Source organism: Aplidium turbinatum, chromosome 6 (genome assembly GCF_918807975.1).
Source record: "Aplidium turbinatum chromosome 6, kaAplTurb1.1, whole genome shotgun sequence".
NCBI classification, from domain to species: domain Eukaryota; kingdom Metazoa; phylum Chordata; class Ascidiacea; order Aplousobranchia; family Polyclinidae; genus Aplidium; species Aplidium turbinatum.
This window is the reverse complement of record NC_137477.1, coordinates 15,314,643-15,330,536: the sequence shown is the minus strand read 5'-3', so window position 1 is coordinate 15,330,536 and position 15,894 is coordinate 15,314,643. Positions and strand designations below refer to the sequence as shown.

Sequence of the window (15,894 nt, the reverse complement as noted above, 5' to 3'; positions counted from 1 at the left end):
AACCCAGGAAACAGGGACGCTCGAGAGAATCCATAAACAGAAGCAACGAACTCTTCTGCCAAAGATCAGAGGCCGCTTTCCTTGCAAGACAGGCCGAGAAGTCCAGACCGCGTTTTGCTGCATCCAGACCAAGAAAAACGTATGTGTCAGATTCGTCGCCAACCAGGCAGCAGCTCGCCTGTCATGTATGCCGATCAACAGGCCGACACAAACCTGGTTGCAATGCAAGAGAAAAGTTCCGGGAAAAGAGTAGGAAGAGAAAGAACCCCCCCACGAGCGACGATGGCTTTATCACCGTGGGCAAAGGAGGTAAACACAACCCCAAAACCTCCATGCGCAGCATCTTCTCATCAGATACTGAGATAGCGGATAAGCCCATGTCCAACACAGAGTCCAAGACATCGACTCCAAAAGAACCCTTGCTAAAGCGGAGATCGATTGCCCAACCAGCATCTCCCAGGACGACGAATCCCAGAGACCACGACGCATCCCACGCCAGCTCCAAGGATGCGTCGGTCTCAGTTGACAATGACAACTCGTCAACTGACTCGGAGTCCGTTTCTTCGAGAGAGTCTACGCGGGCTGAACTGACCGGGACCTCTCCTCTCCATCGAAATGTCTTCAGTTCGGTGGGTGAGCTCACGGACTCAGACGGCGTCCCAGCCAACTACACGGTCTAGTCCAAAACTCTTAAACTTTAATCTGCTTTTTCTCTATCTATAATCATGTTCACAGATACGGAGAGTGACGATTCGGACGCCGGACTGGGCAACCTCAAGGTTGGCTCAATGAACATCAACGGAATATCCAAGAAATTGCGAGATGTCAAACAGTTCTTTACATCTCACAGACTCTCTGTACTGGCAATTCAGGAAACACACAGAATCCCCACCGATCAACTCGAGACGTGGGCTCAACACAACAATTACATAACATACGCGAACATTGAACCTGACAGAACCCACTTCCGTGCGGGGACAATTTTCGTCATGAAGAAAGACATACATGACAGATCCGAAATTACACACCACACCATAGTACAAAATCGAATACATCACCTCAACATCAAATGTGGTAAAAATAACATAAACATATTCAATGCATACCTTCCGCAGAGCAACGGAGAGAGAAAGTCATGTTTTGAACTGCTCTCCGAGGCTATGCTGGAATATGAACATCAACATGTGGTCTTACTTGGTGATTTTAACGTGATCCTTGATCCGTTGGACACTGCTAAGCCGCAATTTTTCTTCACTACACCGGATAAAACAGCACTTAGAACATTAATACATCATAACCAATTGACAGACATATTCAGACAAGAATATCCTTACAAAAGACTGTTCACGCGCCAAAACCACAACAGTAAGACCAGGATAGATAGAATATACATAAATGAACATGCACTTGAAAATTATCATAACATCAAACATGAATACTTCACATCATCAGACCACTGCACATTACCAATAATTCATCTAAAATATCAACAACACACCAAATGGGGTGAATATTCATACAAAATCAATAACAGCATATTAGAATATGCTCACGTCATAACAGAGCTCGAAACGGCTTGGGAAAATTGGACCATAAACGTACCACAAATAGAACCACCAGACATGCTTATAAGGTGGGATCATGGCAAGAAAATGTTGAAAAATCGACTGATTGAACTCTCGCAAGATGTCGCACTCAAGCGTAGAGAAGATTACAATCAAGCGAAAAATATGCTCCACACTCTGGACGCTCATCCAGACCACGTCCTGGAAGATCGTCGCCCGGAATTCTTGGAGAAAATCAACAACTTCTACGATTATAAAGCAGTCGGATCGCAAATCAGATCCAGAACTATCCCAAATAGCGATGAAGAGCCATCTAAAAGCTTCTTCAAAGCAGAGGAACAAAATTGTAAAAGTAGCTCTATCACTGAGATACACGACGCAAACAACACAACTCTCACCAAGAAAGAAGACATTCTCAAAGAAGTACACAGCTTCTACCACTCCCTATGGGGCATAGAAGACCACATCAACCCTCAAGAACAGAACAGTTACCTAAACATTCTGGGAGAGGCCAAAATTGAAGAAGACGCAGCTGAACAAGCAGAACAGCTCATAACTCTAAAAGAAGTAAAAACCGCCATCGATTCTCTTAACAAGGATTCTGCACCTGGATCAGATGGTCTCGGCTCATTATTCTACCAAAAATGCTGGCATTTCCTGAAACACGACATTCTAGAGATGCTTACAAATTGCTACTTGAGAAAAACAATGACTCCCTCAATGAGAGAAGCAAAAGTGAAGTTAATCTTTAAAAAAGGTGAAAAAGAAAAGCTCAAAAATTGGAGACCGATCTCTCTGCTCAACACAGACTACAAGATCTTGAGCAAAATCCTCTCCAACAGACTCACACCCATGATCACAAACCTGATTTGTCCGAATCAGAAATGTGGACTGCCAAACCGCAGAATAGAGCATGTTACAATGAATATACAAGCTGCCCTGGAAGCTTCTCAAACTCAACACAGGGACTTGTACGTCATGATAACTAACTTTGAAAAAGCTTTCGATAGAGTTAGTCACTCCTTCCTCTATGGAATCTTGAAGAAACTCGGAGTAAAACCAATAATGATGAATTACCTGTCATTAGTTTACCACAAAACAAAAAGCAAAATAGAAATCAATGGAGCTTTAACAAAACGAATAAACGTTAAAAGGGGCATACGACAGGGTTGTCCCCTCAGCATGCTCTATTTCATAATCTGTGCTGACATTCTCACCCGACGCATAGAGAAAAATCATCTGATCAACGGTTTTCGCTTTTCCAAGCTGACAATCAAAATCCAGCAATATGCGGACGACACCACTTTCATCACAAGAGACATTCCATCTCTCAAGGAAATCAACAAAGAACTAGCCATCTATCAGACGATGTCCGGCCAGAAAGTGAACCAGGGAAAGACCCAGATCCTGGCGTCCAAACCTGACCTGGCCCAAAGAGCTCAGCAACTCTTTCCAGAAGCTGCGATCTTGAACAACGTCAAGATCCTGGGCATCTGGCTAGGCACAAACAAAACACAACTTGACAAGATGAACTGGCAGACCGCCATCAAGAAAACTCAAACGATCGCCAACATCCACAAACCACGAAGACTCTCCCTCTATGGAAAGATCTCGATCATCAACACTCTCTTGGTACCCGTCACTTTGCATCTCAGTAGAGTGCTGATGCCAACGAAACAACACATCAAAGAACTAAACAAAATCCTCTTCGACTTCCTCTGGTATCCTTCACCATTCGAACAGCTCCAGAGAAGCAAGACGTTTCCTCCTGTCAAAGATGGAGGCATCAACATGGTGGACATCCAATCAAAATTTCAAACAAGCCGCATCGACAGAATTCGCCATCTCTTCCCTCTAGAAGACGCCACCGAAATCTGGCACGAATGGGCCATGTTCAATTTGAGTTACAGAATGAGACACATTAATCCTCATCTGTTCTCCAACAGCATTCCGCATGCCCCAATTCCAAACGAAATGTATGCGGACATCTTCAAGTCCTTTTGCAAACTCAAAGGCTTGAAACACGACTGGGAAAATACTTCCTACAAAAATATCTACATCAATCTGAAAACGCAAAATGAAAAGAAAATTGACAAGATTGATGAAAACGGAAAGAAGATTCCTTGGAATGAGATCCTCCTGAAAAACAAGGGAATCAAACTCTTCCTTCCACCTCACCTATCCTCCATGTCCTTTCGGATTGCACATGGAGGATACAAATGGGGAGATTTTAATAGATCAATACATTCCGACAGAAAAACAAACTGCAAATTCTGCAGAAAACCAGAAGACAATGTGGCCCACATCCTCACCAAGTGCTCCTTTGCACAAGGAATATGGGAGCGCCTGAAACAACAATATCTTGACCTAACCAAGGAAGACATAGAAATAACAAAGGACATGATCCTTTACAACCAACTCCGTGGAGGACAAAAGAACAACCTGATCCTTCTTACCATGATGAATGTCGCCAAGCACACCATCATCCAAAAGAAGAAATCTCTGGACATAGGCGACACATATATACAGGACACAAAACGGTCCACCACTCAAGCCCTGTGGGTGATCATGACAAAAACGAAAGACATAACACAAAAACATAACATTCCTTTGTCATCTGACATTTCTACTCCTTCCAAACCTCCTCCTACGGTCAGAAGAAAGAAGAAACAGTCGAGATCCACTCTTCAACCGCCCTCTCAGTCATCCTCGGTGGTAGGGATGACTGATTGCAGCGGTGGGTCTCACTAGCACAGTACGGTCGTAGATCATCTTTGAAGAAGTTTAGACAGCCAAGGGCGTAACAACCCACCTTTAACCCGTCCCTCTCACTCATCTGCAACGGCCTGATGCCGGAAGAGTGATTGCAGCGGGAGATCTTTAACCGTCCCTCTCCGTTGTCCCACTCGCTCTGGGATGACAGGATTGCAGCGGCCCATTCCAAGACGACTCTGGGGTCAGCGAAAGCTACCCTCCCTCTGGCCGCTCCTCTCTGGCATCTCCGCCAAATGAGGTGTCAGACTGCGGTGGCCCGTTTCCTCCAAACAGGTGCCCTTCTTGAAGCGGGCAACAAGAAGATACACACACACAAACAAACTCAAATAAAATTTAAAAATTAATTATCTACCAAAACGCGCTAGTTCTTGAGCTTGACCCGCCATCTCCTAGTCTGCTCCAAGATCAGCAAGAGGAAAGTCGAGACAGGCAGATCAGCTTGAGGCAGCCACTAACCAAATATTTACATCCACAGATTACCATCTACCGCGGTGGGTCCCTTCGGTCGTAGTGAGTCCCTCGCCTCCCTGGTAGGTATCTTCCATGTAAGTATGGTATGCCTGCTGAGTGTTTGGGTGTGTGGACGGCTCCCGGAGCGGACGCACTAATGATGAGACAGGAAACAAATCCATTCTATATGGACAATTTGTAAACCTGCAAGATGTAGTGGTATCCATCTTGAACTCTGAGCGTTGCGCGAAAAAAAAAAAAAAAAAAAAAAAAAGCAAGATGTCGCACTCAAGCGTAGAGAAGATTACAATCAAGCGAAAAATATGCTCCACACTCTGGACGCTCATCCAGACCACGCCCTGGAAGATCGTCGCCCGGAATTCTTGGAGAAAATCAACAACTTCTACGATTATAAAGCAGTCGGATCGCAAATCAGATCCAGAACTATCCCAACTAGCGATGAAGAGCCATCTAAAAGCTTCTTCAAAGCAGAGGAACAAAATTGTAAAAGTAGCTCTATCACTGAGATACACGACGCAAACAACACAACTCTCACCAAGAAAGAAGACATTCTCAAAGAAGTACACAGCTTCTACCACTCCCTATGAGGCATAGAAGACCACATCAACCCTCAAGAACAGAACAGTTACCTAAACATTCTGGGAGAGGCCAAAATTGAAGAAGACGCAGCTGAACAAGCAGAACAGCTCATAACTCTAAAAGAAGTAAAAACCGCCATCGATTCTCTTAACAAGGATTCTGCACCTGGATCAGATGGTCTCGGCTCATTATTCTACCAAAAATGCTGGCATTTCCTGAAACACGACATTCTAGAGATGCTTACAAATTGCTACTTGAGAAAAACAATGACTCCCTCAATGAGAGAAGCAAAAGTGAAGTTAATCTTTAAAAAAGGTGAAAAAGAAAAGCTCAAAAATTGGAGACCGATCTCTCTACTCAACACTGATTACAAGATCCTGAGTAAAATCCTCTCCAACAGACTCACACCCATGATCACAAACCTGATTTGTCCGAATCAGAAATGTGGACTGCCAAACCGCAGAATAGAGCATGTTACAATGAATATACAAGCTGCCCTGGAAGCTTCTCAAACACAACACAGGGACTTGTACGTCATGATAACTGACTTTGAAAAAGCTTTCGATAGAGTTAGTCACTCCTTCCTCTATGGAATCTTGAAGAAAATCGGAGTAAAACCAATAATGATGAATTACCTGTCATTAGTTTACCACAAAACAAAAAGCAAGATAGAAATCAATGGAGCTTTAACAAAACGAATAAACGTTAAAAGGGGCATACGACAGGGTTGTCCCCTCAGCATGCTCTATTTCATAATCTGTGCTGGCGTTCTCACCCGACGCATAGAGAAAAACCATCTGATCAACGGTTTTCGCTTTTCCAAGCTGACAATCAAAATCCAGCAATATGCGGACGACACCACATTCATCACAAGAGACATTCCATCTCTCAAGGAAATCAACAAAGAACTAGCCATCTACCAGACGATGTCCGGCCAGAAAGTGAACCAGGGAAAGACCCAGATCCTGGCGTCCAAACCTGACCTGGCCCAAAGAGCTCAGCAGCTCTTTCCAGAAGCTGCGATCTTGAACAACGTCAAGATCCTGGGCATCTGGCTAGGCACAAACAAAACACAACTTGACAAGATGAACTGGCAGACCGCCATCAAGAAAACTCAAACGATCGCCAACATCCACAAACCACGAAGACTCTCCCTCTATGGAAAGATCTCGATCATCAACACTCTCTTGGTACCCGTCACTTTGCATCTCAGTAGAGTGCTGATGCCAACGAAACAACACATCAAAGAACTAAACAAAATCCTCTTCGACTTCCTCTGGCATCCTTCGCCATTCGAACAACTCCAGAGAAGCAAGACGTTTCCTCCTGTCAAAAATGGAGGCATCAACATGGTGGACATCCAATCAAAATTCCAAACTAGTCGCATAGACAGAATTCGGCACCTCTTCCCACTAGAAGACGCCACCGAAATCTGGCACGAATGGGCCATGTTCAATTTGAGCTACAGAATGAGACACATTAATCCTCATCTGTTCTCCAACAGCATTCCGCATGCTCCAATTCCAAACGAAATGTATGCGGACATCTTCAAGTCCTTTTGCAAACTCAAAGGCTTGAAACACGACTGGGAAAATACTTCCTACAAAAATATCTACATCAATCTGAAAACGCAAAATGAAAAGAAGATTGACAAGATTGATGAAAACGGAAAGAAGATTCCTTGGAATGAGATCCTCTTGAAAAACAAGGGAATCAAACTCCTCCTTCCACCTCACCTATCCTCCATGTCCTTTCGGATTGCACATGGAGGATACAAATGGGGAGATTTTAATAGATCAATAAATTCCGACAGAAAAACAAACTGCAAATTCTGCAGAAAACCAGAAGACAATGTGGCCCACGTCCTCACCAAGTGCTCCTTTGCACAAGGAATATGGGAGCGCCTGAAACAACAATATCTTGACCTAACCAAGGAAGACATAGAAATAACAAAGGACATGATCCTTTACAACCAACTCCCTGGAGGACAAAAAAACAACCCGATTCTTTTGACCATGATGAATGTCGCCAAGCACACCATCATCCAAAAGAAGAAATCTCTGGACATAGGCGACACATATATACAGGACACAAAACGATCCACCATTCAAGCCCTGTGGGTCATCATGACAAAAACGAAAGACATAACACAAAAACATAACATTCCTTTGTCATCTGACATTTCTACTCCTTCCAAACCTCCTCCTACGGTCAGAAGAAAGAAGAACCAGTCGAGATCCACTCTTCAACCGCCCTCTCAGTCGTCCTCGGTGGTAGGGATGACTGATTGCAGCGGTGGATCTCACTAGCACAGTACGGTCGTAGATCATCTTTGAAGAAGTTTAGACAGCCAAGGGCGTAACAACCCACCTTTAACCCGTCCCTCTCACTCATCTACAACGGCCTGATGCCGGAAGAGTGATTGCAGCGGGAGATCTTTAACCGTCCCTCTCCGTTGTCCCACTCGCTCTGGGATGACAGGATTGCAGCGGCCCATTCCAAGACGACTCTGGGGTCAGCGAAAGCTACCCTCCCTCTGGCCGCTCCTCTCTGGCATCTCCGCCAAATGAGGTGTCAGACTGCGGTGGCCCGTTTTCTCCAAACAGGTGCCCTTCTTGAAGCGGGCAACAAGAAGATACACACACACAAACAATTTCAAATAAAATCAAAATTAACTCTCTACCAAAATGCGCTAGTTCTTGAGCTTGACCCGCCATCTCCTAGACTGCTCCAAGATCAGCAAGAGGAAAGTTGAGACAGGCAGATCAGCTTGAGGCAGCCACTAACCAAACATTTACATCCACAGATTACCATCTACCGCGGTGGGTCCCTTCGGTCGTAGTGAGTCCCTCGCCTCCCTGGTAGGTATCTTCCATGTAAGTATGGTGTGCCTGCTGAGTGTTTGGGTGTGTGGACGGCTCCCGGAGCGGACGCACTAATGATGAGACAGGAAACAAATCCATTCCATATGGACAATTTGTAAACCTGCAAGATGTAGTGGTATCCATCTTGAACTCTGAGCGTTGCGCGAAAAAAAAAAAAAGCAAGATGTCGCACTCAAGCGTAGAGAAGATTACAATCAAGCGAAAAATATGCTCCACACTCTGGACGCTCATCCAGACCACGCCCTGGAAGATCGTCGCCCGGAATTCTTGGAGAAAATCAACAACTTCTACGATTATAAAGCAGTCGGATCGCAAATCAGATCCAGAACTATCCCAACTAGCGATGAAGAGCCATCTAAAAGCTTCTTCAAAGCAGAGGAACAAAATTGTAAAAGTAGCTCTATCACTGAGATACACGACGCAAACAACACAACTCTCACCAAGAAAGAAGACATTCTCAAAGAAGTACACAGCTTCTACCACTCCCTATGGGGCATAGAAGACCACATCAACCCTCAAGAACAGAACAGTTACCTAAACATTCTTGGAGAGGCCAAAATTGAAGAAGACGCAGCTGAACAAGCAGAACAGCTCATAACTCTAAAAGAAGTAAAAACCGCCATCGATTCTCTTAACAAGGATTCTGCACCTGGATCAGATGGTCTCGGCTCATTATTCTACCAAAAATGCTGGCATTTCCTGAAACACGACATTCTAGAGATGCTTACAAATTGCTACTTGAGAAAAACAATGACTCCCTCAATGAGAGAAGCAAAAGTGAAGTTAATCTTTAAAAAAGGTGAAAAAGAAAAGCTCAAAAATTGGAGACCGATCTCTCTACTCAACACTGATTACAAGATCCTGAGTAAAATCCTCTCCAACAGACTCACACCCATGATCACAAACCTGATTTGTCCGAATCAGAAATGTGGACTGCCAAACCGCAGAATAGAGCATGTTACAATGAATATACAAGCTGCCCTGGAAGCTTCTCAAACACAACACAGGGACTTGTACGTCATGATAACTGACTTTGAAAAAGCTTTCGATAGAGTTAGTCACTCCTTCCTCTATGGAATCTTGAAGAAAATCGGAGTAAAACCAATAATGATGAATTACCTGTCATTAGTTTACCACAAAACAAAAAGCAAGATAGAAATCAATGGAGCTTTAACAAAACGAATAAACGTTAAAAGGGGCATACGACAGGGTTGTCCCCTCAGCATGCTCTATTTCATAATCTGTGCTGACGTTCTCACCCGACGCATAGAGAAAAACCATCTGATCAACGGTTTTCGCTTTTCCAAGCTGACAATCAAAATCCAGCAATATGCGGACGACACCACATTCATCACAAGAGACATTCCATCTCTCAAGGAAATCAACAAAGAACTAGCCATCTACCAGACGATGTCCGGCCAGAAAGTGAACCAGGGAAAGACCCAGATCCTGGCGTCCAAACCTGACCTGGCCCAAAGAGCTCAGCAGCTCTTTCCAGAAGCTGCGATCTTGAACAACGTCAAGATCCTGGGCATCTGGCTAGGCACAAACAAAACACAACTTGACAAGATGAACTGGCAGACCGCCATCAAGAAAACTGAAACGATCGCCAACATCCACAAACCACGAAGACTCTCCCTCTATGGAAAGATCTCGATCATCAACACTCTCTTGGTACCCGTCACTTTGCATCTCAGTAGAGTGCTGATGCCAACGAAACAACACATCAAAGAACTAAACAAAATCCTCTTCGACTTCCTCTGGCATCCTTCGCCATTCGAACAACTCCAGAGAAGCAAGACGTTTCCTCCTGTCAAAAATGGAGGCATCAACATGGTGGACATCCAATCAAAATTCCAAACTAGTCGCATAGACAGAATTCGGCACCTCTTCCCACTAGAAGACGCCACCGAAATCTGGCACGAATGGGCCATGTTCAATTTGAGCTACAGAATGAGACACATTAATCCTCATCTGTTCTCCAACAGCATTCCGCATGCTCCAATTCCAAACGAAATGTATGCGGACATCTTCAAGTCCTTTTGCAAACTCAAAGGCTTGAAACACGACTGGGAAAATACTTCCTACAAAAATATCTACATCAATCTGAAAACGCAAAATGAAAAGAAGATTGACAAGATTGATGAAAACGGAAAGAAGATTCCTTGGAATGAGATCCTCCTGAAAAACAAGGGAATCAAACTCCTCCTTCCACCTCACCTATCCTCCATGTCCTTTCGGATTGCACATAGAGGATACAAATGGGGAGATTTTAATAGATCAATAAATTCCGACAGAAAAACAAACTGCAAATTCTGCAGAAAACCAGAAGACAATGTGGCCCACGTCCTCACCAAGTGCTCCTTTGCACAAGGAATATGGGAGCGCCTGAAACAACAATATCTTGACCTAACCAAGGAAGACATAGAAATAACAAAGGACATGATCCTTTACAACCAACTCCCTGGAGGACAAAAAAACAACCCGATTCTTTTGACCATGATGAATGTCGCCAAGCACACCATCATCCAAAAGAAGAAATCTCTGGACATAGGCGACACATATATACAGGACACAAAACGATCCACCATTCAAGCCCTGTGGGTCATCATGACAAAAACGAAAGACATAACACAAAAACATAACATTCCTTTGTCATCTGACATTTCTACTCCTTCCAAACCTCCTCCTACGGTCAGAAGAAAGAAGAACCAGTCGAGATCCACTCTTCAACCGCCCTCTCAGTCGTCCTCGGTGGTAGGGATGACTGATTGCAGCGGTGGATCTCACTAGCACAGTACGGTCGTAGATCATCTTTGAAGAAGTTTAGACAGCCAAGGGCGTAACAACCCACCTTTAACCCGTCCCTCTCACTCATCTACAACGGCCTGATGCCGGAAGAGTGATTGCAGCGGGAGATCTTTAACCGTCCCTCTCCGTTGTCCCACTCGCTCTGGGATGACAGGATTGCAGCGGCCCATTCCAAGACGACTCTGGGGTCAGCGAAAGCTACCCTCCCTCTGGCCGCTCCTCTCTGGCATCTCCGCCAAATGAGGTGTCAGACTGCGGTGGCCCGTTTTCTCCAAACAGGTGCCCTTCTTGAAGCGGGCAACAAGAAGATACACACACACAAACAATTTCAAATAAAATCAAAATTAACTCTCTACCAAAATGCGCTAGTTCTTGAGCTTGACCCGCCATCTCCTAGACTGCTCCAAGATCAGCAAGAGGAAAGTTGAGACAGGCAGATCAGCTTGAGGCAGCCACTAACCAAACATTTACATCCACAGATTACCATCTACCGCGGTGGGTCCCTTCGGTCGTAGTGAGTCCCTCGCCTCCCTGGTAGGTATCTTCCATGTAAGTATGGTGTGCCTGCTGAGTGTTTGGGTGTGTGGACGGCTCCCGGAGCGGACGCACTAATGATGAGACAGGAAACAAATCCATTCCATATGGACAATTTGTAAACCTGCAAGATGTAGTGGTATCCATCTTGAACTCTGAGCGTTGCGCGAACAAAAAAAAAAAAAAAAAAAAAACAAAAAAAAAAAAAAAAAAAAAGCCTGAGCATTGTTTGCTCTCATTTTTCAAACTCATACATTGTTCTTTTTCGAAGTAAGTGAGTGATCACAGAAACAGCAGCAGCTGCTGAAGTGTCGTCGAAAGGTTCTGCTCACACACAAAAAAGGCAAACAAAAGCAACGGAGCAAAGCCGAAGAGAATCACGGTCCCAGAAGAGAGATGCTGACAGGCAACCAACTCATACTTACCTGACGAGGGTCTTCACCGTGATCACGTAGGCGGTGGGCCCAGGGCGAGACTTCACCATTGCACTTCGGAGAATTTGACCTCTGCGATTACCCCAAATGTGGGTAACTCGGTCGTATAATTTCTGTTAGTGGGGACTGCGTTCGCGCTATCCCTTTTTTAACTCATCAACCGAAAGCGAAGAAGAAGAAAAAGCTTTTTCCATCCCCCCCCCCCCGTACAACACATATCAAGCGTTTGGAGACCGAATTGTTGTCTTGTGTCCTGCTGTTGCGAGACCACAAGCTGAAAGCGAAATCATCTGAAAGCTTTTTAAGCGAATCAAAAGCAAGAGGTGAGCGTACTTGCTTCGGCAGTACATATACTAAAATTGGAACGATACAGAGAAGATTAGCATGGCCCCTGCGCAAGGATGACACGCAAAATCGTGAAGCGTTCCATATTTCTTTTAGTCACCGACTGGATGTGCATCCACAGTTCATCGACATGCTTTCTATGCCTTGTCCTTTGCTTGGATGCGACTTGATCGCGTCGTCACGCACGTGGTGTGCCCACGTTGCCAGGCAGTGGAGAACACCAGCCATTCGACAAAGTCGATTTCAAATGCGACCAGGACTGCCGGCCGGCGGACCGAAAGCGCCGCCGCGATGTCTAAACGTCGACGTCGTGGAGCATATTGGTCAGGAAAGTTGAAAATAAAAATTCTCAGCAAAAAGAAAATTGTCAGTTTTAGAAACAGTAAATTTCCTAGCTGCCAGTGAAAAATACGGTAACCTACACAGTCTCGAACCATTCGGAAGTTTAAAGAAAGGAAATTCGTCAACCTCAAGTCTTTAGTACCCTACCCAATCAACACGGAATACTTTAATACCCAATCCTTACCCTAGCTAACCTTTCCCACCTAGCTAACCCTTATCAAGCACCGGGATTCGCAATTCCAGCCCGGGCTTGTTACCCCCATCTTTACCCAGAAGATCACACTAATTTTTGGTTTAAGAAGAAAGAAGATCAAAAAAAAGACTTTAAAAACTGTAATTATTTGTGTTTTGTTGTTTTATAGTAATTTTCATAAATAAATTCAATTCCAGTTGCAACACTTAAAAACCAAAAAATCCTAGCCTAATTTTTGAACATCTTTGCACAAATATTGCCACTCAGTTGTTATCAATTCGAATAATTTTAGTTATATTGTGTAACCAACTTGTGTGCTTTCTAAATTTTTGTAAAAATAAGCTAATTGACCCATCTATTTTACCCAAATTATCACCCATTTCGACCATTTTTTTTATCATAGCCTTTTAGCTTTAATTGTGCGAAAATCCTAGTGTTGCCAGTGATCTTTCAATATAATTTTATTTCTTTCTTCTTAATCTTACATTAGACGTTGTTCATATTTTCTTTTCACTTGGAATCTCTCATCCTTGAACTGAACCGATTGTTTTCTACTAGTTTTGCAACCCTTTGACTTGTCTATTTTATTGTTGTCCTGTATTTTAGCCGTAAAGTATCTCGCATGGTCACTCTGCCAGCTGGCATAAAGTTTAATAGTGACATCACAATCGAAAATTCAAACAATTGCTCTTAAAGCATTAATTATCCTTTTTCAATCTGTCGCACTAATTTGTAATCAAACTTTGTTTTCTTTTCAACTTTAACCGACATTTCCATTGTAGTATTACTCATTAACGTAGAATCAACGTAAATTGTTTTATTTTATTTGTCAATTCTTTAGCAAATCTCTGATTCAACCCTCAATTTGATTGCAATCTGCCACTTGTTATTTAAATTGTTAGTTAACTCTCCAAAACATAGAAACGTCGCTTTAAACTTTAAACAATTAATTTGATTGCAATCTGTCACTTGTTATTTAAATTGTTAGCTAACTCTCCAAAACATAGAAACGTCGCTTTAAACTTTAAACAATTTGTAATAACCAGCTTTTTAGAACTATTTTATTTAAACCATGTCTCGCTTTTCAAGTCGTACAGGTTTGAAGACTTCTAGAGGTAACCTGGCCGGTGTTGGTTTCTCCTTCCCACCTTCTCAGTCCACTGGCTTAGGCTGGCCGACGAGGAAGCAGGTTCCTGTGAGTGGTCACTCACTCAACCCAGATGGTGAAGCCTCCCCGGTAGACTCACTGCTTTTTGCGAACTCGTCACTTCGTCACGGTGACGAGGGTCCGATCCGCAATTCCACACCACATCGTGGCCACCCCACCCATTTCGAGTCACCCTTCCAGAGGTCGAATAGACTGCAGTCCGTCTGCCCTATTCGCCTCACCCTCCCGAATCTATTCCCCCTTCTCTGTCCTTTCTCCACTTGCAGGAGGGCATCTCAACCTTACCGAGATGTGCAGGCGTATCAGGACCATATGCGAGCATTTCATGGTTCGCGCGCCGAGTTCCTGATCACCTGCAGCAGGTGCTGCCGTGTTCTCCCTCGAGCTTACAAGCTGGATGGGGCCCAAGAGCACTGGCGATCCTGCCCCGAGGGCCTTCAATTGCCAACCTGCCTTCCCTGGCCGAGCAATGACCCGACACCCTCGGAGAGCCAAACCAGACCCCCTATGATGACCAAGCCTGGGCTTTCCTACGCCCCTGTTGTCAGGCGTGGAAGGCGCCGGCCCTCGACTGCAGGCGCATCGGTCGAGGGGTCATCCCCTCTTCTCCCTTCCTCTGTCATCCGTTCTCAAGTCTTTTGGCGCCAAGGCATAGACAGCACTTCCACTTCGCCCCCCCCACCTGAACTTTTCCATTCTATTCTAACTCATCCAGGCAAAACTTCACTCAGCCCTGCTGATACTGACAGCTTGCCTGATTTAGATGTGTTGTTTCTTCCTCGTCTGTCTTCGGCCGGACCTGGGTCGGAAAGTGGGGACTCTTCCGACTCGTCTGACTCGTCGAACAGCGAATCTCTTTCCTCTTCTTCCACTTCCTCGCCTGATAGCTCAACCACGGACGGTTACGGCCCTACTGTCAGAGCGAATCCTCTTCTACATGTACCCCTGCGCAAGCCGACCTCCACCGGATCCGTGGCAGTGGACTCGCTCGGTTTATCCAAGCCGGCTTCGCGCCCTTTTTCTTTTTCTTCTCTGCCACTGACGGCCACCACCGGAGCTGAAACTAGAGACTTAATCAGCTCTTCCAAGCCGCCCATGCAAACCTTTTCATCTAAGTCTCTTCAACATCCATCTCACTCCTCTTTATCCTTTAATCCTGTTTCCATCTGTCCTATACAACCTTGTTCCTCGACGCTGTCTGCTGAAGCCCAACCTTTTACCCCACCTACCCAAACCACCCACTCTAAATTCCTGCCAACTATCTCTTCCCAAACCTTGACTCGACCCCGAAGTGACACCATGACATGCAACCAAGCCACGATTGACCCCGGACTCCCACAGACTACCCCAGGGATGTCCATCACACCCAACAATCAACGATCCATCCAACACCCTGTTGAACCGGTCAGGGAAAGTAAGACGAAGAGCTCCAGGCGGGCTCTTTGCAGTTTAGTGAACCTTACTTTAGCGGGTGGCATAAATTTCGACCAGTTCTGCATCGAATTGGAAGAGTGGACCGCTGGCACTTCGCCGCCCAAGAGGACACGTCCTCGCAAACCACGCTTCAATCGTGGCGCCCGGGCTCGCGCGGCTCGCCGTCGTTCGAACGGGGGTTCTCCTCGGTCGGACGGTGGGGGTTCGCGCGGGAACGGAGCCCGATATCGTAGCGGCGTGGGGTTGCGAGCCGCCTTCTCGCGGGACGCGAAGGGAACGGTCCGCCGGATCGTTGAAGGAAAAAACTGTGACCGTCGTTGCGAAATCCCACCTCAAGAAATTGAAGAGAGATTTCGAC

The 15,894-nt window shown here is 45.1% G+C and overlaps 2 non-coding genes across 2 annotated transcripts; both read left to right on the top strand.

Annotated features, from left to right (window-relative positions):
* Window positions 1-12,037: 12,037 nt before the first annotated feature.
* LOC145773514 (U1 spliceosomal RNA) lies at window positions 12,038-12,200 on the top strand. The gene has a single exon (XR_014289891.1). It is a non-coding gene; the product is annotated as a U1 spliceosomal RNA (small nuclear RNA).
* A 183-nt stretch (window positions 12,201-12,383) lies between these two features.
* LOC145772928 (U6 spliceosomal RNA) lies at window positions 12,384-12,490 on the top strand. Its single transcript, XR_014289355.1, has one exon. It is a non-coding gene; the product is annotated as a U6 spliceosomal RNA (small nuclear RNA).
* Window positions 12,491-15,894: the final 3,404 nt, after the last annotated feature.